This window comes from Delphinapterus leucas, chromosome 5, assembly GCF_059928025.1.
Source record: "Delphinapterus leucas isolate spDelLeu-1000000601 "Yukka" chromosome 5, BTC_Dleu_Yukka2, whole genome shotgun sequence".
Lineage (NCBI taxonomy): Eukaryota > Metazoa > Chordata > Mammalia > Artiodactyla > Monodontidae > Delphinapterus > Delphinapterus leucas.
In genome coordinates, this window is record NC_143133.1 from 31,762,926 (window position 1) to 31,787,797 (window position 24,872).

The 24,872-nt window shown below is 41.2% G+C and overlaps 1 protein-coding gene across 3 annotated transcripts in view; it reads right to left on the bottom strand.

The window, feature by feature from the left end:
* SGMS2 (sphingomyelin synthase 2) overlaps positions 1–24,872 on the bottom strand; it is a 113,323-nt gene that overhangs the window by 86,206 nt on the left and 2,245 nt on the right. The window lies entirely within an intron of this gene.

Sequence of the window (24,872 nt, forward strand, 5' to 3'; positions counted from 1 at the left end):
CAGAATTTATGGATGCAGGGACTTCCCTGGCGGTCCAGTGGTTAAGACTCCATGCTTCCAATGCAGGGGGCAAGGGTTCGATCCCTGGTCAGAGAACTAAGATCCCACGTGACACGTGGCGTGGCCAAATTAAAAAAAAAATTATTTTGGACTTCGCTGGTGGTCCAGTGGTTAAGACTCTGCGCTTCCACTGCAGGTTCAATCCCTGGTCGGGGAAGTTCCACATGCCACACGGTATGGCAAAAAAAAAAAAAAAAAAAAAAAAAAATTATGGATGCAGCAAAAGCAGAAGGAAATTTATAGCAATGAATGCACATTTTAGAAAAGAAGATCTAAAATCAATAATCTAAGCTTATACCTTAGAAAACTAGAAAAAGAATAGCAAATTAAGCCCAAAGTAAATAGAAGAAAAGAAATAATACAAAATTAGAGCATAAATCAATGGAATTGAAAACAGGAAATCAAGAGAAAATTAATGAAACCAAAAGCTTGTTATTTGAAAAGATCAATAAAATCAACAGGTCTCTAGGCAGGCTAAGAAAAAAAAGAACACAAACTTCTAATATCAGAAATAAAAGAGAGGGCTGTAGACCCCACAAACATTAAAAGGATAATAAAGGAATACTATGAACGTATCTATGCCCATAAATTTAATAACCTGGGTAAAATGGACCAATTGCTTCAAAGATGCAATCTGCCAAAACTCACAAGAAACAAGCCATCTGCATAAGCCTATATCTATTAAATAAATTGAATCAATAATCAATAACTCTGGGAATTCCCTGGCAGTCCAGTGGTTAGGCATAGCCAAAAAAAAAAATTTAATAACCTTATAAAATACAAAGCACCAGGCCCAGATGGGTTTACCAGTGAATTCTACCAAGTATTTAAGGAAGAAATCATACCAATCTCTTTCAGAAGACAGAAGCAGAGGGAATACTTCCTAATTCATTCTATGAGGCCAGCATTACCCTAATACCAAAACCAGACAAAAACAATACTAGGAAACTGTAGACCACTATCTCTCATGAACACAGATGCAAAATCCTCAACAAAATATCAAAAATTGAATCCAACTATGTAAGAAGAGAATTATACACCATGACTAAATGAGATCTATAAAAGGTATGCAAGGCTAATTAAACATCTGAAAATGCAATCCATCACATCAACAGGCTAAAGAAGAAAAATCACATGACCATACCGACAGATGTAGAAAAAGCATTTGACAAAATCCAGCACCCATTCATGATAAAAACTCTCAGTCAACTAGGGAGAGAGAGGAACTTTCTCAACTTGATAAAGAACATCTACAAAAAGCCTATAGCTAATATCATATTGTACTAAATGCTGAAAGCTTGAAGCTTTACCACTAAGATCAGGAAAAAGGTAAGGATGTGTCCTCTCACCACTGCTTTTTAACATCAAACTGGAAATCCAAGCTCATACCATTAGATAAGAAAAGGAAATAAAAAGTATAAAGATTGGGAAGGAAGAAATAAATCTATCTTTGTTTCACAGACAACATGATCATCTATGTAGAAAATCTGAAAGAAATGACCAAAAAAACTCCTAGAACTAATGCAATGATAGCAAGGTTGCAGGATACAAGGTTAACATACAAAAGTCAACCACTTTCCTATATACCAGCAATGAACAACTGGAATTTGAAATTTAAAACACAATACTATTTACATTAGCAGCTCTCCCCACAAAATTGAAATACTTAGGTATAAATCTAACAAAATATGTATAAGATCTACATGAGGAAAACTACAAGACTGATTAAAGATATTAAAGAAAAACTGACTAAATGGAGAGATATTCCATGTTCATGAATAGGAAGAGTCAATGTTGTTAAGATGTCAGTTCTTCCCAAATTGAAGCAGAGATTCAATGCAATCCCAATCAGAATCCCAGCAAGTTATTTTGTAGATATTGACAAACTGATTCTAAGGTTTATATGGAGGGTTTCCTTGGTGGCACAGTGGTTAAGAATCCACCTGCCAATGCAGGGGACACAGGTTCAATCCCTGGTCCGGGAAGATCCCACATGCCACAAAGCAACTAAGCCCTTGCGCCACAACTACTGAGCCTGCGCTCTAGAGCCCGCGAGCCACAACTACTAAGCCCACATGCTGCCACTACTGGAGCCCGTGCGCCTAGAGCCCGTGTTCTGCAACAAGAAAAGCTACTGCAATGAGAAGCCCATGCACTGCAAAGAAGAGTAGCCCCCGCTCACCACAGCTAGAGAAAAAGCCTGCGCCCAGCAACAAAGACCCAACTCAGCCAATAAATAAATAATAAATAAAGTTTATATGGAGAGACAGAAGACCCAGAATAGCCAACTCAATTCTGAAGGAGAATAACACTACCTGACTTCAAGACAATTTAAAGCTAGAGTAATCAAGATAGTCTCATATTGGTGAAAGAATAGACAAAGAAGTCAATGAAATATAATAGAGTACCCAGAAATAGACCCACATAAATAAAGACAATGGATCTTTGACAAAGGAGCAAAGACAATACCTTGGAGCAAAGATAGTCTTTTCAATAAATGGTACTGGAACAGCTGGTCATTCACATGCAAAAAAATGAATCTAGACACAGATCTTACACCCTTCACAAAAGTTAACTCAAAATGGATCACAGGCCTAAATGTAAAGCACAAAACTAACTCTTAGAAGATAAGACAGGAGAAAATCAATTGACCTTGGATATGGAGATTACTTTTCCGATACAACAGCAAAAAGCACAATCCTTGAAAGAAATAACTGATAAGCTGGACTTTACTAAAATTAAAACCTTGTGCTCTGTGAAAGGCAATGTCAAGAGAATGAGAAGACAAGCAACAGACTGGGAGAAAATGTTTGCAAAAGAACATATGGTAAAGGACTGTTCTCCAAAATATACCGAAATCTCTTAAAACTCAACAATAAGAAAACAGACAACCCAATAAATAAATGGGTCAAAGACTTGAACATACCTCATCAAAGAAGATACAGAGATGGCAAATAAGCATATGAAAAGATGCTTCACATCACATGTCACACAGGAAATGCAAATTAAAACAGCAGTGAGATACCACTACACCTATCAGAATGCCCAAAATCTGGAACACTGACAAAATCAAATGATGGTGAGTACATAGAGCAACAAGAACACTCATTAACTGACGGTCGAAATGCAAAATGGTACAACCACTTTGGAAGACAGTCTGATGGCTTCTTACAAAACTAAATACACTTTTACCGTACAGTTTAGCAATCGTGCTCCTTGGTATTTACCCAAAGGAGTTAAAAACTTATGTCCACACAAAAACCTGCACACATACAAATATTTATAGCAAGGTTATTCAGAATTGCCAAAAATTGGAAGCAAACAAGATGCCCTTCAATGGAGGAATGGATACATCATACAGTGGAATATTATTCAGTGACAAAAAGTAATGAGCTATCTCAAGCTACAAAAAGACATGGAAGAACTTTAAGTGCAAATTGCTAAGTAAAAGAGCCCATCTGAAAAGGCTACATACTATATGATTCCAACTACATGGCACTCTGGAAGAGGCAAAACTACAGAGACAATAAAAAGATCAGTGGTTGCCAGGGGATTTTTAGGGTGGTGAAACTATTCTACATGATACTGTAAATGATGGCTATGCTCAGCTCAGTGCTCTTTGGTGACCTAAATGGGTGGGACTGTGGGGGGAGGTCCAGGAGGGAGGGGATGTATGTATACATATAGCTGATTCACTCTGTTGTACAGCAGAAACTAACACAACACTATAAAGCAACTATACCCCAATTAAAAAAAAAAAACCTATAGAATGTACAAGAGTGGACCCTAATGTGAACTATGGACTTTAGTTAATAATAGTGTATCATGCTGTGTAAAAAAAAGAAAGAAAAGAAAATTCAAAAAAAAATAGTGTATCAACACTGGCTCATCAGTTGTAACAAATGTACCCCATTAATGCAAGATGTTAATGATAGGGGAAACTGGGGGAGGAGGGGACATATATGAGAATTCAGTACTTTCTGCTCAATTTTTCTGTAAACCTAAAACTGCTCCAAAAAATAAAGCTTATTAATTTCCAAAAAATTACTTCTCAGAATTAGCTATAAACTCATTCGTTTTAAAGATATTTTTAAGAGAGCAATAATTTTTTCAAAAATAAAAACAAGAAATACTCCAAATATTGTGATTTAACCTATAAAGCAACACTCGAAAATTAATGGCAAAATAGCCTCCAGTTATGTCCTTTAAGGACAATGACAATTTGCTCAAACACCAACCACTAATCTAAAACTGCCTTGTAATTCAAAAGCACTTAAGTCTTTTAAATACAGAGAACTTTCTAAATACTGCTTAATGTTGATGAAGCAATATTCATGGTCAGGGCAGCGCTCCATTTCATAACTCTGCCGCCACAGGTTTTCATACTCTATGTACATATTCATTCCAACAGACATGAAGATGATGCTTTGTGTACCACATGGCAGGGCACACCTTATCCTGCTGAAATTAAAGGCTTCATTCAGGGCGCAACATAAGCACATACATATAAGGAGGAGGCTCAGCACAAATATGTAATGTGCCATTTGCAAACTTGTACCCTGATGAAACTACACCTAAGAGAAGACTTGCTTTCCTTCCAAAATGACATTTTTACCACATCCCTTAAGTACATTCTCCTAGCCAAAGATACACTTTAATAGAGCTCCCTAAGTGAAGAGTTCCCAAACTGCTTGCCTCAAGGAAGGAACCTTGCTACCAAGAGCCTTGCTATCAGCTAAGAAGATGCAGGTAACGTGAGACACATCCGGCAATAAGACAGAAATCTGACCACAGAAATAACAGCCAGGTCCCAAAAGATATTTTTTCAGCTATTTGCAAAATTCCATGTAAGTTTTTATACTGTGATTTTAAATTAAAACATTTCAACTTCAAACAGCCTTCCTAAGCCTTCTGTGAATTACAGTTCAGAATTACACATGGAACCATGTGCAGGTGACCTAGGTGGTCACCCTGAGCACCTTTTGTAAAGTAGCACCCCCTGAGTGGTAATTTTACTCTTCAGTCCTACCTCAAAGGGTGTGGGATCTTTGAACCTTTTCCTGTGTAGGCAGCCTTAGGATGGAGGTAGACCCTAAGGACGCTAGACCTCAGAGCTCCACCTCTAATTTCCTGTTGCAGTCACACCCTCTGCTCATTCTACTTCTCACTGACAACCATGTCCCTGGCAACTCACAGGTGATGACAACTGTTTCCATGGCAACTCATGGCTGACACCACAGTACTTCCACTACTTCCCTTTTCAGATACAATATTTAGAAACTATTAGTAACACTTGTGGTTTATAAACAAACAATAATAAAGCTGGCTCATCAGACAACTATATTTGTTAAACTGGTTGTATTTAAAGAGTCAGATCCAAATTCTCATTAGAATATAATCAAATTTATTCATTTAAATGAATAAAAATGTGTTTGAGGACAAGTGATTCAAAAAAAGCATTTTGTCAATATTTCCTTCTTTTTAAGATTCATGTTGAAAGGGATCAAAGGATTCTTAGAATTCAAAAATAGCTAATTAATTACTTGTATGAAAAAGTGAGTATGTACCCAATCTTAAGATTATTTTTACAAATAGCACTTTAGCATCTAGGTTCAAGTACATCGTTTAAAACAGAAGAATTCACCCTCATTTTCTTTAATGATGATGGTAGAGTAGGGCAGGGGCTCAAGTGGTTGGCAAATGGGGCAAAAAGAACAGAAATGAAACTTAGGGTCTAACACCATATATTACCTTTAGTATTCTGTCTTCTCTACTAAACCATTTAGAAAGAACTTTTGCAAATTATATCCTTCTGGCTGTTGTCTCACAATTTTCCTGCTCCTTGCTCACCTACTAAAGGCAATTGACTTGTCAAGAAGGAGAACAAAACAAAAGAAGATTAAAAGGGGTCGGCGGGGGGGTGAGGGGAGTAGGCTTCGATTACACCACTGGGTAAAGAACCTTTAAAAAAAAGTAAGATCTATATGTGACTAGTGGTCAATGGAGAAACAGTAAACGGAAGAAATCACTGCAAAATGTATGTCTGTTTGACAGACTGAGCCGACCTCCAAAATTCACTGAGGCACAACTGGAAATTACAAGACGAACGTTCATTAAGACAGGTACACTTTACTCCAGTTTCCCAGACTGTTTGCCAGATAAGTAGAAGTAGCTTGAGCTAAATTTCTCTCACATACACACTAACACAGAGAAACAGAGACACAGAAAAAGCTCCAGAATATAGCTTCCTTCTCCTAATTTCAAATATATTTCTCTACCTTCCTCCCAGCCTAATATATATAACATGAATTATCTTTGATAAACCCATGTCCTTTAGACATGTATAATCTCACCCTAAAAAAAAAAAGAATCTCAATGATAAAGAACAGTTATATCACCCCCTTAATTCCTTTCTCTGGAAAAGGTTATTAGTATTCTATATCTTTAGTTCACTTTTCTCCTCAAGTCCTATAAAGTTTTCTTTGTAGACCAGTGTCGTGCTGCCTCTGAAACACAGAAGCAATTATTAATCAAATTTTTCCTTTTTGTCCCTGTTAGCAACAGCACCCTTGTCATGATCATCATCGTGTTCCAGAAAAGTATTAGAAGAGCCTGCCAAATTAGTCTTTCTAAGATTTCAACTTTGTGCACAGGCAAATCTTCGGGCTCTACAATAAAACCTGAAGTCCTCCTCTTGACAATCACCACCTTCCCGAATCTTCTCCTTACCCAGAGTGGCCTGGAAATGGCACTAAACTGGCTTAGAGAGACTGATTAATAACTTCCTAGTAATCTTAGTTTCTTCATCTAAATAAAAAATTAGACTAACTAGACCACTGAAGGATTGTTTTTCATGCTCTACTTCCAACATTTTTATTCCACCTTTCTCAACCTCATGGAAGATTTTTTTTTTTAAGTCATGTTAATTGGCATCTGTTATTACTAGATGATGGTTCCCTGCCTCAAGGAACTTAAAATCCAGTTGAGGATCCAAGGATGCTATGTTAAACCTAATAAAAGTTTATTTCTGACTGCCCCCAAAATGAGGTCCACAGACAGTAACTGATTGAGTGTGCATTCTCAGTGGTGAAAATGAGTGCTCTAAGAGTGGAAAAATAGTTTGCAGTCCTCCAAAGGGCATTAAAATTACTCAGGGGGAAGGGAGTGGTTAGAAAAAAACTGTCAAAAAAGGCAATAATGAAAGCAAAAGGTGGAAAAACACTGAGAGAGGAACCCAGACAGAACTTTAATGCTCCTTCCTCAAAGGGGTCCTTTCCTAACCACTGTCTAAAGTAAGTCTCTCCTCTTATTCTCTCTCAGCACTGCTGATCCACTTTCATAATTTTTAATTATATTCTTGTTTCCTTGTTTTGCCTGGGTGTCTCCCACACTGGGTGACAGGCTTCACGAGATGATAGACCATGTCTGTTTGTTTATAGGAGTTCACCCTGTCTGGCACAGAACAGGTGCTTGCTGGTTCTTGCCAAGCCTTTCCCCTTAACCAACTTTTATTCTCCTGACATACTGAAGGACATGTCAGAACCCTTTTCCAGACATTACTGCAAGAGATGGTCTCCAATGCTCCTAATTCACTCTTACTTTCTTTTAAAACCACTTCAAGGTCCCCTTGGCCCCAGAGCATAACCTGCCAGAAATTTTCCCAAGGATCTTTGATCAACTATAAAAACTTTAGTATGATTTTCAGAGTTTTTTACAATAATAAACCTGATATTAAGAGAAAAGGATTAGGCAAGGAATGTGCATATTTTTTAAATGCAAGAATAAATATCAAAATAGCACTTTTTATTCTTCAAGGTATCTAAGATTTTAAAAGACCTTTCATTTCTTACTCCACAGCTGTTGTTCTGCTTCTGGGTGTATCAATAATGGAACCACTAACAGACAAGGCAATAGAACAGTCTAGGACATACACCCATTCCACATGCAGAAGGGGAAATTCTAACGTGAACAAGAGGTGACACGTGTATTGGGCAGACGGAAATAAAACTTGACATACAGGAAGTCATTTCAAATCAGAACAGCTGGGACTTCTCTGGTGGCGCAGTGGTTAAGAATCTACCTGCCAACGCAGGGACACGGGTTCGAGCCCTGGTCGGGGAAGATCCCACATGCCACGGAGCAACTAAGCCCCGTGCGGCACAACTACTGAGCCGGCACAACTACTGATCCTGCTCTCTAGAGCCCGCGAGCCACAACTACTGAAGCCTGCGCGCCTAGAGCCCGTGCTCCACAACAAGAGAAGCCACGGCCGTGAGAAGCTTGTGCACCGCAATGAAGAGTAGCCCCTGCTCGCTGCAACTAGAGAAAGCCTGCGCAGAGCAGCAAAGACCCAATGCACCAAAAATTTTAAAATAAATAAATTTATTTAAAAAAAAAAAGAATCAGAACAGCTGCCGTTAGGATGATATCACCCCCTGAAAATAGATCCTGCCCACCTAGGAGGAGTCAGGTCAGGCGTTATCACAGTCAAAATTATCTTCGTGAAAATATTACGTGAGGAAATCAGGAAGATGAGCAAGTCTTTTGATTTGCTTAGAACAACAACAAATATATATCTTTCCACAGTATCAAGATATTTGGCAAGTTCTCAATTATAAGTTTAGTTGGAAAAAGTAAAAGAAAAAACATAGATATACTTATGTGTGTGTGTATGTATGCATGTATGTATATAATCCACATATATATCCATATATATCTATATCTATCTATCTAAGTTATATGGACTAAAACCAAAAAATATATAAGATACTTCATTCCCTCAGTTTTCTATTGAATGTGGTCTTTAATTAGGGTGACCATATAATTTAACACCCTAACCAGGCCAGTTCTGAGTCAAAGAGAGACTTACTAATAATTAAACCAGGACAATATGTATACACTGGGACTGTCCTGGGCAAATCAGGACACATAATCACCTTAATTATAATAGAGTTCATAGAAAATTGTAAGATTTCATGAAATACAAACCAGATGAACAATTTTAAAATGTGTCTCCTTTAGTAAAGTTTTTAAAGAAAAAAGAGGTTTTAAGAAATGAATTCGTAAAGGCTAAAGTCCACAAAAGATTTTGTCCATATGAAGCAACATCCTACTAAACAAGGGATATAAATTAAAGAATGAATAGTAAAGTATTAACATAAGGAGTTAATCTCTAATAGGACCAGAAGCTTAAATTAATATTTTCTTTAATTAAGAGAGCCAATCCTTTCTAAAAACAAAAACCAACCCCGTATAGATATTTCTGCGCCATAGCCTCTAGTACCACTTAGTTATTGCTGTTACTAGGAGACATTTGCACAGAAACAAGATTTATATCCTTCCTTGCTTTTACTCTTCCACCTAAAAGAACAGTCCTCCATTATTAGCAATACACTTAATATCTCCACAGCAACTAGTATAATCGGGGTGTTGCAACAGGAGGATAATGAAGTGCAAAACAAAGTGATAGAAGTAGCATAGAAGAAAAAACCACTTCCTCACAGCCTTGGTGGGAAAATAACTACCAAAAAGAAACAAGGAAACTTGCTAAAAAGAACCCTTCGGGGGTGGCTTTATGCAGTCACTACTAGGGCTTTAAGATACTCAAGTATCGGGCTTCCCTGGTGGCGCAGTGGTTGAGATTCCGCCTGCCAATGCAGGGGACACGGGTTCGTGCCCCGGTCCACCAAGATCCCACATCCCACATGCCGCGGAGCGGCTGGGCCCGTGAGCCACGGCCGCTGAGCCTGCGCGTCCAGAGCCTGTGCTCCGCAACGGGAGAGGCCACATCAGTGAGAGGCAACAACAGTGAGAGGCCCGCGTACCACAAAAAATAAAAATAAAAAAGATACTCAAGTATCCAACAAAGCAAATAAAAGTTTCCAACATGGTGAATCCTATGGAGCAAGCGCAGATGACTTCACCCAAAGAACTCTGAGGTGGGGAAGAGATGAGGTTCCTGAAATAGATAAGAAGTGATTTCCACAGGTTTTCACATGTGGCTGTCAAGAAGGTACAGGGAACAAGGTACAGGTAAATGTCTAAGAGGGCATTAGAGCTTTGTAACCCTCCCAAACCAAACCCTGGCAACTGGTGAGGTGTGTATGGGGGAGGGGGGAGGGAGGGGAGGGGGGAGGGAGGGGAGGGAGGGGAGGGAGGGGAGGGAGGGGAGGGAGGGGAGGGAGGGGAGGGAGGGGAGGGAGGGGAGGGAGGGGAGGGAGGGGAGGGCAATCCTGGGCAAAATATATCCAGCCCAGGCCCGACAGTGGCTACAGAAGGCAGAGGGCAGCAGTTTGAGAATCAGGAAACCTGGGCTCTTCATTGGCTTCTGCCTGACACAACACAGGGGTAAATAATGCAAGCAAAAAAGCAGTTTTCAATAATACCCATGGGGGGGCGGGGGATGGTGGGATGAATTGGGAGATCCGGATTGACATATATACACTAATATGTATAAAATAGATAACTAATAAGAACCTGCTATATAAAAAATTAAGTAAATAAAATTTAAAAATAAAAGACACGATTTAAAAAAAAAAAAAAAATACCGGGCTTCCCTGGTGGTTGAGAATCTGCCTGCTAATGCAGGGGACATGGGTTCGAGCCCTGGTCTGGGAGGATCCCACATGCTGAGGAGCAACTAGGCCCGTGAGCCACAAGTACTGAGCCTGTGCGTCTGGAGCCTGTGCTCCGCAACAAGAGAGGCCGCGATAGTGAGAGGCCCGCGCACTGCGATGAAGAGTAGCCCCGGCTTGCCACAACTAGAGATAGCCCTCGCACAGAAACGAAGACCCAACACAGCAAAAATAAATTAATTAATTAATAAACTCCTACCCCCAACATCTTGTTTAAAAAAAAATTACCCATTAATTTAGAAAACATATGTTCAGGGACTTTCCTGGTGGCACAGCGGTTAAGAATCTGCCTGCCAAGGCAGGGGACACGGGTTCGAGCCCTGGTCCTGGAAGATCCCACATGCTGCGGAGCAACTAAGCCCGTGCACCACAACTACTGAGCCTGCACTCTAGAGCCCGCGAGCCACAACTACGGAGCCTGTGTGCCACAACTACTGAAGCCTGTTCTCCTAGAGCCCGTGCTCCGCAACAAGAGAAGCCACCGCAGTAAGAAGCCCGCACACCGCAACGAAGAGTAGCCCCTGCTCGCCGCAACTAGAGAAAGCCCACACGCAGCAACGAAGACCCAACGCAGCCAAAAATAAATAAATTTATTAAAAAATATATATATATTAAAAGAAAACATGTGTTGAGTGCCTACATCATGCTAGGAAATAACAACAACAACAAAAAAGTATAAATTTTGCTCCGGAGGAGCTTAGGCTGGAAGAAACATAGTTTCAGCAGAAAAATCATATTACAGTATGGTAGTCCAGTGACAAGAGAAAAGCCTAACTATTCTGGAACAAAGAGGGGACACCTAGCCTATGGGGGTGAACCGGAGAAGGAAGAGAGTGAGGAAAGCTCCCTGCAGGAGATGCTGGGGATCATTTGTGCTTTAAATCACCCCTCTAAAAGGCTCAACAAGATCACCATGTAAAGGAATCCTCCACATTGTAAAACCCAATGAGCACTGTGTTCTCACCTTACTCAACTCCTCAAAAACTTACAACAGAACTGATTACTCCATCCTGCCTTAAACACTCAATTTAGTTGGCATCTGGAACACTGCTCTTTTTTTTTGCGGTACGCGGGCCTCTCACTGCTGTGGCCTCTCCCGTTGCAGAGCACAGGCTCCGGACGCGCAGGCTCAGCAACCATGGCTCACGGGCCCAGCCGCTCCGCGGCATGTGGGATCTTCCCGGACCGGGGCACGAACCCGTGTTCCCTGCATCGGCAAGCAGACTCTCAACCACTGCGCCACCAGGGGAGCCCCTGGAACACTGCTCTTTTCGTGCTCCTCCTACCTCACTGGTTACTCCCTGGTCTCCTACTTGATCTATTTATTAACTCCGTTATTCCTCGAGGCCTGATCTCCGCTGCCTCTCTTCTCTGCCTACGACATCTCCCCAGGCGATTCTAGATTTCCCATCTCTTTATACACCACTTCTATGCTGACACCCACGGGCCCTGATCTTGTCCCTGAATGCAGTTCTCAGAATCACTACTGGCTGTTTGACAACTATCTCCGTTAGGACGACTAACAGACAACTTATACTAACCAACGGCCAAAACAGAACTCTATTCCCTACAACCCCGTCACCTACCAGGAGGAGTCCTGCTTGATTTCTCCTACTCTGCCACATCACCCATCCAGGCCTATCCATTAAGTCTTGTCGACTCTATCTCCAAACCTCTCAAAACCATGCACTGCTCTCCATCTCTAATACAGCCTCGCTGCTCCAGCCCGCATCACTTCTCACGTAGAATGCTGCCAATAGCTTCATAACTGGTCTCCTTGCTTCTATGCTGGACCCCTTCTACTCCACTCTGCCCAGCAGACAGATCTGTTACAAATGTAAATCGGACCGTGTGTCTCTCCTTCTTAGATCACTTCACAATGCCTTCTCATTGCACTTGGAATAAAATCCATAGGCCTTACAAATTTTGCAAGTACCAGCCCCTCCTCACCGGGTCCTGCCTGCCTCGCCACCATCTTTCTCACTGTTCCTTCCTGCGCAGACACTGCAGCCAGACTGGTCTCCCTTCCTTCCCTTGTGTAACCAAGCACTCTCCCTGTTCCCTCTACTGGCTCCTTCTCACCCTTCACCCCTCAGTGCAAGTCCAACCTCTGACAAACTTTCCTGACTGTGCTAGGGCAGGCTTCCCCAGTCATCTCTACATGTTTCCTTGAAAGAACTGGTCCAAGTCTGAACTGATCTTGTTGATTAGTTTTACTTGCTTGTCATCTGCTCAACCTCCCTTTTCAGCACTTTTTCCTCTCAACACATAAACTCATACAATCTCCATTAAGGGTAGAAACCTTGATTATCTATTGGTCACTGAATCCCTAGAATCAAGAATCAAGTCTAGCACATAGCAAGTGCTCAAAAACTGTGTTGAATGCATTTATCAATTTAAGAAGGGGCTGAGGAGGGCTTAGGACTAGTCTCAGCCACCTGTGTAGTACAGGTATTTGATAAAGTCAATATATTTATGAAATCCAGAGCAACCTATCTTGAGACCTTGGTGAGAACAGCAGCTTGTCCAGTGGCTGGGGGGATGTTTTGCTACAAAATCCTCCACCATGATTTCCTTCCTCTGCATTTAGGTGATTTTCCTGCACAGAATGGTACTCTCTCCTTTCTCCCTTTCTCCCGACCTCCTTTTCTCCCTTCCTTCCTTCCTTCCTTCCTCCCTCCCTCCCCCACCTTCTACCTCTCTCTCCCCTAGCCCTCTCCCTCTCATACTGCACCTGTGTTTTCTTACAGTCTAATCTTATCTATTCCTGGCAGACTGATATTTGATATCAAGTAATGATTTCTCTGATCTAGGTCTTACAGTGGCCTTGCTTCCTAAATTGTCACAATAAGCAACTGAACAAGAACACAAATTAGTAAGCAGCATCATGCATATAAACAGGGCAAGGATAGGGTGAAGGTGGTGATGGATGAACAGGTAGACAGCGAGGTGACACATGAGAGGAAGTAAGTGTGGTGAGGCTCTGGGACTGAGACCAGGGTAGATGCCACACACATCCCACTTATCACAGCTCACAAAGGCATATGAGCAGCCATCTTTCCTATAAGCATAATAATAAGAACCTAATAATCTAAATATTTCATTTATAGGCCCAGGCACACCTCCTGGCATTGAAATTCACAAATGTATATTACAGACAACCTTAGAGACATGTTTCACTGTATCGTTCAGCCAGTTCACTCATTCTAGCAAAAGGCACCAGAACCAGTTTTCTCTGGTGACTCCATGATATAATTCAGTTTATAAAATACAATAAATTATAATAATTATTATAAAAATTTATAAAATGCAATAATATTTTATATTATTGTATATAGATTATTTTATTCAGTTTATAAAATAAAATACAGGGATAGTTCTGAGGATAACCTCAGATTCATGCAGGGTATTGTTCCTTAAGGATAAGGCTGGCCAGAGCTGCACTGCCTGTCAAAGCAGCCACTAGCCCCATGTGGTTACTGAGCACTTGAAGTGTGGCCGATCCAAGCTGACATGCGTAGTTAAATTCAGAATACACACCAGATTTCAAAGATTTAGAAAAAAAGTTAAAATGTCAAGAATTTTTATATTGATTGTAATCGATAATACTAAATATGATAACATTTTGATACATTGGTTAAATAAAATATGTTTTTAAATAAAATATGTCCTTAACAAAATGACTCCAAATATCCTATCTCTGTGGTTTTAAGAGTCTCCAATTTTTTTCTACTTCTACACAAGACAGTCTCTTCCCTCTAGAAACTGCTATATGTATATATTACACCATCCAGCTAGTGTTCCACCCATATTTCTTTAAAACTACCAAAAATCTTATATTATCCCTTATTTCATTTCTTAAGCAGGAAAATTCCCAAGATTTTAGTTCTTACACTGGTGCTCTTTCTACATTGCACAAAGGGGTCCTTAACTGATGCAAGCTGTCTCCAAATAACAATTTAACATTGTTACTGGAGGATTCCTTAACAAAACAAAAACCAAAAACTAACCCCGTCCATTATGATAATTCTTGCTATTTTTAATTTCCATAATTGACACGATTCCAAGATATCGTCTACTCTGGGGTCTATAACCCTCTAGGTACTTACTACAGATGACCCAATGAACGATACCACCTTTTGTTTAATTTATTACAATTTGAAAAGCCATTGTATAGAAGTGCTCTTGCTCTCAAAGAATTCATAATAACATTGCTAGGCAAGCACAGCAAGAAAAAGATTTTTAAAATGTAAAGGGAACCTGACCTCACATCTGTCAGAATGACTATCATCAAAAAGACCACAAATGGGCTTCTCTGGTGGCGCAGTGGTTGAGAGTCCGCCTGCCGATGCAGGGGACACGGGTTCGTGCCCCGGTCCGGGAAGATCCCACATGCCGCGGAGCGGCTGGGCCCGTGAGCCATGGCCGCTGAGCCTGCGCGTCCGAAGCCTGTGCTCCGCAACGGGAGAGGCCACAGCAGTGAAAGGCCCGCGTACCGCAGAAAGAAAAAAAAGAAAAAAAAGACCACAAATGTTGGTGAGGATGTGGAGAAAAGGGAACCCTTGGACACTGTTGGTGGGAATGTAAACTAGTGCAGCCACTGTGGAAAACAGTATGGAGGTTCCTCAAAAACCTAAAAATAGAACTACCATACGATCCAGCAATCCCACTCCTGGGTATATATCTGAAAATGAAAACACTAATTCAAAAAGATACAGGCATCCCAATGTTCATAGCAGCATTATTTACAATGGACAAAATATGGAAGCAACCTAAGTGCCCATCAATAAACAAGTGGATAAAGAAGATGTGAGATACATATACATACAATGGAATACTACTCAGCCATAAAAAAGAATAAAATTTTGCCATTTGCAACAACATGGATGGACCTGGAGGATATATTATGCTTAGTGAAATAACTTGGACAGAGAAAGACTAATACTGTATGTTATTACTTATATGTGGAATCTAAAAGATAAAACAAACTAGCAAATATCACAAAAAAGAAACAGACTCACAGATATAGAGAACAATCTAGTGGTTACCAGTGGGGAGAGAGGAAGGGGGAAGGGGCAAGATAGCTGTAGGGGATTAAGAGGTACAAACTATTATATATAAAATAAATAAGCTACAAGGATATGTTGTACAGCACAGGGAACACAGCCAATATCTTATAATAACTATAAATGGAGTATAATCTATAAAAATTTTGAATCACTACTATGTCATACACCTGAAACTAATATAATATTGTAAATAAACTATACCTCAATAAAAAATAAATAAAAAATAAAAATAAAATAAAGAGAATCTGGAGTCAAAACTCAAGGGATAATGCCCACAACCATCACCACCACTGCATGTGGACCATCATCTTACCCCAAACAAATGCAAGGCTATAAGGATTGCCACATGGGGTACAGAGCCACATTTCTGTTAGGCAACTCTGATGAAAGGCCCGGGTGGCTCCACTTGCTCTGGAATCAACAAGACTTTTCTTTTTTTGCTAAAACCTTGATACTGTCCTTTAAAATAGACAGTATACATCTGTACACAAATGTATAGAATTATCAAAAGTTAACTCCCTCTGCCCCAAAGTGGTTCAGTTTGTATGCAAAATAAAACAGCCCCCCCCAAATGTAAATACTTGCTATACTTGACATGTGCATACAGTAAATCACGAGATGAAGCAGCTCTTTCACAGGGCTGGCATAAAGGAACAAATCAAAGCACTGATTGTTCTAGTAATTCTCTGTATTAGTTTCCTGTTGCAGCTGTATAAGTGACTATAAGTGACTATAAAGTGACTATAAAGTGACAAATTTCTTCTCTTACACTTCTAGAAATCAGAAGTCCAAAAGGGGACTCAGTGGGTTAACACTGAAATGTCAGCCGGGCTGTGCTCCTTTCTGGAGGCCCGGGGGAGAATCCATTTCCCAGCCTTTCCCAGCTTCTTAGAGATCGCATGCATTCCTTGGCTCGTGGCCCCCTTCCATCTTAAGCCGGCAATGGCCGTTTGAAGTTTTCCTAAAGGTGCCAACTCTGATTCTGACTCTTCTCTTTCACTTTTCCACTTATAAGGACCCTTGTGACTACACTGGGTCTACCCAGATCACCCAGGATAGTCTCCGTATCTTAAGTCAGCTGATGAGCAACCTTAATCCCTCCTTGCCAAGTAACATAACAGGTTCATAGTTTCTGGGGATTAGGATGTGAACATCTTTGGGGCACCATTATTCTGCCTACCACCATCTCCAAGAGTAACTAGAAAACATTCAAAGAAACCTCACATGTGCAAGCTATTCTCCTCCAATAAGGATTTTTAAATATTTTAATTTACCATGGGTGAAAGCCCTAAAACTTAAAAAAGTAAGTAACATTAAAGCAGCAGGAGGACTTCCCTGGTGGTGCAGTTGTTAAGAATCTGCCTGCTAAGGCAGGGGACACGGGTTCGATCCCAGGTCTGGGAAAATCCCACATGCCACGGAGCAACTGAGCCCGTGCGCCACAACTACTCAGCCTGTGCTGTAGAGCCTGTGAGCCACAACTACTGAAGTCCGCGCACCTTAGAGCCCGTGCTCCACAGCAAGAGAAGCCACTGCAATGAGAAGCCTGCGCACCACAACGAAGAGTAGCCCCCGCTCGCCGCAACTAGAGAAAGCCCGCGCACAGCAATGAAGACCCAACGCAGCCATAAATAAATAAATAATTTTTTTTAAAAATTGAGAACTCAAAAAATATGTTTAAAAAAAACAAAGCAGCAGGAATAGGTTGCAGCTGAGTGTCTGATCAGGGGACTGGGAGAATGAAGGCACTGCTCCTTTCCCGGACACAACACCAGGCCTGATTGAGCACTCACAAGCTTTTTGAGAGAAATGTTTGACAATACTGTATCATCAATACATTTCAATAGCAACACTGAAATATATGACCTAGCTGTAGTCCTCCACACAGTAAATCATAAGGAGGTGACAGCATGTGTGGACAGGTGTGATGTTCCCTTTGCTAAAACTGCATGTGCAAGGATAAAATGAGGCCCAAGGTGTGAGATACATGCTAGATTCTACAAACGACAGTGCTTCATACTAGCTGTGTGACCTTAGGCAAGTGACTTAACTTCTCTGTGTCTCAAAAGAGGATTCTTAAAATGGGGATAATAATATCTGTCTCAGAGTGTTTAAGGAGGAAGAGATGAGTATAAGAGCTCTACGTGCTCAGAACAAACGCTGGCATATAGCGAATGCTTTAAGTATTTGGAAAATAAAATTGTAAATGTTCCTGCTTTGCTGCTTATAACTGCCAACCAAACTATACACCAAGGGAGTGTACCTCTCAGCACTAGCTAACCCATCACAGAGGATATGATACCATATATATATACACACATAAATATTGATTTAACAGAAACAATGCCCTCTGTTGCTACTAAAGTTTGGTAGCAACTACTGGGGCAGTAATAACTGGATGGTTAAATAACTTGCAGATCAAATGCAAATCTCACAAAACAGTAGCGGCTGTGTTAGACAGACCGTCTCAGGGCCTCCTAAAGAAAGACGTAGAGCATACTGTCCGGGGAGGACAGTAGGGTCTGTGATTCTTAACGGCCCCGCATTTTCTGGGACAGTGGTGCTCATGGTACAATACTCCGCAGAAGGCTGAGCTTTGTGAGGGACGGTGGCAGTTATGCTCACCAGCGCCACCAGCATCTGCTGAGAGGGCTGGCATACTGTGATGGCAGCTTTGAAAGCTTTTCAGCATTCACAGCTGATGTTGTATACTTCTTACGAAAGTTCTTGAATCCAATGGCAGTGGACGACCAATTTTAATAATTTTATTTTAACCCTGAAGGAAGGGAGGAGGAGAGAGGGATAGGACCCAGATCCTACCAATGCAGGCAAGATGTAACAAATGGCTATTAGGTTACAAGAAAAATACACTACCTTCATGAGAAATAACGAGAAACAATTTGATTTGGGGGACAACAGGAATGAATCCTTTGTTTGAAAAGTTAGAAATATAGTCTATATGCAAAAAGTAATAGCTGAGGGCTTCCCTGGTGGCGCAGTGGTTAAGAACCCGCCTCCCAATGCAGGGGACACGGGTTCAAGCCCTGGTCCGGGAAGATCCCACATGCCACGGAGCAACTAAGCCCGTGCGCCACAACTTCTGAGCCTGTGCTCTAGAGCCCACAAGCCACAACTACTGAGCCCATGTGCCACAACTACTGAAACCCACACACCTAGAGCCCGTGCTCCACAGCAAGAGAAGCCACCACAATGAGAAGCCCGCGCACCGCAATGAAGAGTAGCCCCCGCTCGCCACAACTAGAGAAAGCCCACGCTCAGCATAAGACCCAATGCAACCAAAAATAAATAATTAATAAATAAATATTTTTTAAAAAGTAATAGCTGAGCCACCAAATATTAACCATGAACCAAGCATTATCCTCAGTGTTTTACACATTTAAAGTAATATAATTCATTATCACCTTAGGAAGTAAAAACTATCTTATTCCCATTTCACAGCCAGGAAATGGAGGTGCATCAGAGGAAGTTGCTCAGGTCACCTAGTGGTGAGGGATGTCGCTGGGACTCAAGTCCAAGTGTGGCCCGAGTAAGCCTATGGGCCTTCATCTCTCTGGCATTACTTCATGGCCTGAGGCAGCACAGACCAGAGGAGCATTCCAGAGATGGGTGGTAGACATACAATCCCATATCAAAATATGTCGTCATTGTCGTCGTCGTCGTCGTCGTCGTCGTCGTCCGTCCCCCCCCCCCAAACCTGCTGTATCTCCAAAGCTAGCGGAGACATTACAGAAAGCCTAGGGGATACTGGGCAGTGCGTGGGCAAGAGAATCAGCTGCCCCTGGCTTCAAAACCCTGCTCTTCTTCTCACCAGCTCTGCAGCCTTGAGTATGTTAACCTTTCTAAATTGTTTCCCTACTTCCACAGTGGAGATAACACAATTTCTATTTGCAGGGCTGTCTGAAGATAGAGAATTTGATTTAATCTCCTCTAGAACCTATCTCAGAGTATCTACCATTATCTAACCATCGCTATTTTACTGCGCTATCTCCAGCGTCTGTGTTTGGTGAAGCTTGGAGAACCAACTAAAGCGTTTGGCGGCTCTCTGTTTTAAAGGCTTAGCTTCATTTTCTGCTGCCAGTCTTTTCCTGAAAGGTCTTCACTTCTCACTGGAAGTGGGCTGCTATCTAGAGGTATCCCTCCTTGGCATACCAATTAGCTAAGTGATCCCTAATCCAAAATCACTTTAACCCTTTTCCCTACTCCCTAAGTGAAAACTCATTCCTTCACATTTTCTCTAGTTAGATCAGACTACCTACTTAAAGTACTCCCAGGTAAGGAAAAGTATCCTTAACCCATCTGGGTGGGGTGCATGTTAAGAGGGGCTTCCCAGGATGATTCGCATCAACAGAGCAGGGAAGAGAGGCCCGGAACATGCATTTTCACCCCTGGCAGGCCAGACCCTACAGGATCACAGGTGACCCCAGTTGCAACAGCAGGAGCCAATTCCCAGCAAGCCTTGGGATTAGGTACTACCTTCCAAGGGACACAGAGTCTGCCTTTGACACATCTGCAATCCTTCTACAGTTGTTTCCCCGCCTCCAGGGCTACTCCTCCCTTCAGTCCCTCCCATTTGTGGAAAAGCTTTTCAGAAGTTTAACTCTTATCGCGTATTTTGCATTTCTAATCATCTTAATTGAAAAGAGGTCATTAAATTCCCAAGGTAGGGGACTTCCCTGGGCCAGCAGTCAAGAGCTTCCACTGCAAGGGGCGGGTTCGATCCCTGGTCAGGGAACTAAGGTCCCGCATACTGCGTGGTGTGGCCAAAAATAAAATAAATTCCAGAGGTGGATACTCATCCCCTAGTTTTCCATAAATATGATGCCTCCAGGTCCACAGTTTCGACTGGATAGCAATTTGCCCTTATACAGGTACTCATCGAGCACTTTCTCGGTGTAGGCAAGTCCTGCCCGGTAAACTCAGAGTTAAGGATGCCCTAAGGTGAGTATTTCAGCTCAGTGTCTCAATTTTGCCTGAGGCCAGCCCTAACACTTGGGTATTTCTCTTTCCACAGTCAAATGTATTACCCTAAAGGAAGCTCAGCACAGCTACTACCAGGCGGAGAAATGACACTTACCTGAAGGTCCCTTCCTGAGCCTTTCACTTCATCTGACTTTTAGTAGCTAGCTGTATTTTCTGACAACTGTGGCTTCAAAATTATCTTTCATCTCCTTTTATTCCCTCCTCTTTAACAATTTTAGTATGTGGTTTTATTCTTTTTAAATAGTACAAGGGGTCTACTGGGAGAAAAGATGTAAATATAAGACACTCAATCCAGTTAATGCTGCTTTTAAAAAAACGATCTAAGAACGTGCACAAGTTTGTTTGATAGTTTTAAGTGACACTATCAATCTAAAGACACAAAATTGTAAGGCTGAATTTTAAACTGTAAGCAAATCATCAAATTAGGGTTTGACAGTAGGGAAAACCGATCAGCAAATAACTGATTAACCTATTTATACTGCAATTTTATTAGCTGTTTTTTAAATTCTGCTTTGAATTAAAAGTCATTGTTAGGAATTAACAAATTGAACTTATCTGGGTTTCTGTATGAAGAGGCTGAATTGAGCACTACTCATATTCCAACATCCTTTATCAAAACCATGAGGATAAAATAACTAGCATTGGATATGGAAATATAAACCCAAAGCAAAATTAAAAGTTTGACTTGGGACTTCCCTGGTGGTTCGGTGGTTAAGAATCCGCCTTCCAATGCAGGGGACGTGGGTTCGATCCCTTGTGCGGGAACTAAGATCCCACATGCCTTGGGGCAACTAAACCCATGTGCCGCAACTACTGAGCTCGTGCACCGCAACTAGACAGTAGCCTGCGTGCTGAGACTAAGATCCGATGCAGCCAAAAAATAATGATAATAAAAATAAAAGTTTGACTCAGGGTAGCAAAGAGGGTACCTTTGAGAAATGTTTAAATGAAGAAATGCTTTATACCTATAATGAAAACTAGCTAATGGATATTTCTTGCACTTTCATTTGTTAAATCAACCGGAAAATGTCTTAGCAGTGATACACTTCTCAAGAGATCAAACAACAAATTTCTAAGGTATTTTTATTTTATTATTTTGTTTTTTTGCGGTACGCGGGCCTCTTACTGTTGTGGCCTCTCCCGTTGCGGAGCACAGGCTCCGGACGTGCAGGCTCAGCGGCCATGGCTCACGGGCCCAGCCACTCCGCGGCATGTGGGATCCTCCCGGACCGGGGCACGAACCCGTGTCCCCTGCATCGGCAGGCGGACTCTCAAACACTGCGCCACCAGGGAAGCCCTCTAAGATTTTTTTAAAAGGTGATCAGTTTAAAAGTGATGAGCTTATTCTAAACCTGATGATACATCTGCTGTATATGTAATATCTGCAAAATGCAACCTGTCTATCCTACTGGGTACCAAGGAGGCAAATTGTAGAATTTCTTTTCTGAGATACATGCACCCCTATGTTCATAGCAGCACTATTTACAATAGCCAAGACATGGAAACAACCTAAATGTCCTTCAGCAGAGGAATGGATAAAGAAGATGTGGTACATATTTTCAATAGACTTACTCAGCCATAAAGAAAGAATGAAATAATGCCATTTGCAGCAACATGGATGAACCTAGCGATTATCATACTAAGCGAAGTAAGTCAGAAAGAGAGACAAACACTTATACGTGGAATCTAAAATACAACACAAGTGAACATACCTATGAAACAGAAACAGACTCACAGACATAGAGAACAGACTTGTGGTTGCCAAGGGGGAGGGAAGGTTTGGGAGTTTGGGATTAGCAGATGCGAACTATTATATACAGGATGGATAGACAACAAAGTCCTACTGTAGAGCACAGGGAACTATATTCAATATCCTGTGATAAGCCATAATGGAAAACAATATGAAAAAGAATATATACATATAACTGAGTCACTTTGCTGTACAGCAGAAATTAACACAACACTGTAAATCAACTATACTTCAATAAAATTTTTTTAAAAAATTTCTTTTCTGCCTGGCAAAATCAGCACTGCTCCATTCTGCTATATTTCCCCATAAAAGAAGTTCAGCTTTATGTCTAATAACAATAATACAAACACAAATAGTTGTTAAGAAAGGTTCTGTGTTCCGTTTTCATCATAAATCCCTTGCATAATGAGCTACTGACCTATTGCGCCCCTCCATAGAGAATGTTGATCCTATTGCTGAAATCTTATGAGAAACACTAAAGGAACAGAAATTATAACAAATTTGAAAGAGAAAGGAGAAAGTTTCTAATTCTGAATATGGTGAAAAAAAAGGCAGATAAATTAAAGATCATAATTCACTTTTTAAAATGACTAAAATAATCATGGATTGCACACATATATAGTTAGAAGGATACTTACTGCAGAGTTGCTTAAAATAGTGAAAACTGGAAACAAACTAACTGTCCAACGATAAGGGATTGGTTAAGTTGAGATGCAGCCATTCAGTAGAAAACTATAAAAGACGCTGTTTAAGCATACTTTAGTGATACAGAGGCATCCATATTTGGGTGAAAAAAAAAAAAGTTAGAAAACAGCACGTAGAGAACAAACCCGGTTTTGTAGAGAATAATTTTCTAGCTGTGTAACTTCAGGAAATTTCCTTAATTTCCTTAAAGCAGTTTTTTTCCTCCATAATTGTACCTACCTCATAGGTTAGAGTGAGGATAACATGAGATTCTCTGTATAAAGTAACTGGCATATAGCACTTACCACAGTAAGTGCTATACATGTTAGCTCTCGATGTTGTATGTTCATAGCGGTGAGAAAGCATTTGAGGATATAACACTAAGTAATTTTCTGGGTGGCGGCTGATTTGTTTACCTTGTACTTTTAAACCTCTACAAGTAAGAAACTGAAATATTACACTATTCACATACAGTGATTATTCTCTTAAAAATCTACGACGGTGCTTTCTTTGCTCACAGTAAATAAATCTTGGCTGAACTGATTTTACCCTTCAGATTTCATTTAAACAAGTTGGCTCTGATACGGTTAAAATTATTTGACTTGGGACTTCGCAGGCAGTCCAGTGGTTAAGGCTTCACCTTCCAATGCAGGGGGTGCAGGTTTGATCCCTGGTAGGGGAGCTAAGATCCCACATGCCTCTTAGCCAAAAAACCAAAACATAAAACAGAAGCAATATTGTAACAAAATTCAATAAAGACTTTTAAAAAATGGTCACATAAAAAAAAAAAAGGACTTCCCTGGTGGCACAGTAGTTAAGAATCCGCCTGCCGATGCAGGGGACACAGGTTCAAGCCCTTGTCTGGGAAGATCCCACATGCCGCGGAGCAACTAAGCCTGTGAGCCACAACTACCAAAGCCCACGTGCTTAGAGCCCGTGCTCCACAACAAGAGAAGCTACCACAGTGGGAAGCCCACGTACCACAACGAAGAGTAGCCCCCGTTCGCCACAACTAGAGAAACCCTGCACGCAGCAATGAAGACCCAACACAGCCAAAAATTAAAATAAAATAAATTTATTTTAAAAATACTTGACTTGGGCTTCCCTGGTGGCGCAGTGGTTGAGAGTCCGCCTGTCGATGCAGGGGACACGGGTTTGTGCCCCGGTCCGGGAAGATCACACATGCCACAGAGCGGCTAGGCCCGTGAGCCATGGCCGCTGAGCCTGCGCGTCTGGAGCCTGTGCTCCGCAACAGGAGAGGCCACAACAGTGAGAGGCCCGCGTACCGCAAAAAAAAAACTTGACTCAAGGGCTAAATTTGTCTATATAATACTGTTACTGGGTAAAGCAAGGCATACATGCATGGTTCAGGCATACGTGCATGGTTCAGCCTCAAAACTTATGAGACCCAGTTCACTAGAAAGCCAGTAGATCTCAAATTATCAGTGGGAGGCAGCCTATCATAGCCTAATCATTTCTGGTTTCCTCCCAAGTCCCTTCCTCTCTCCTTCTTTTTGACTCTTTTCCTCTCCATAATCAAAGCCTAGGGGCTCTTTCTACCAGTCTTTAAGCCAGTTACAGTGCCTCCTTCATGTTAGCATTGCTAGTACCTAGCATAGTGGCTGGAATATAGTAGCTGCTCACTAAACATTCACCAACTGAATAGATATCTGA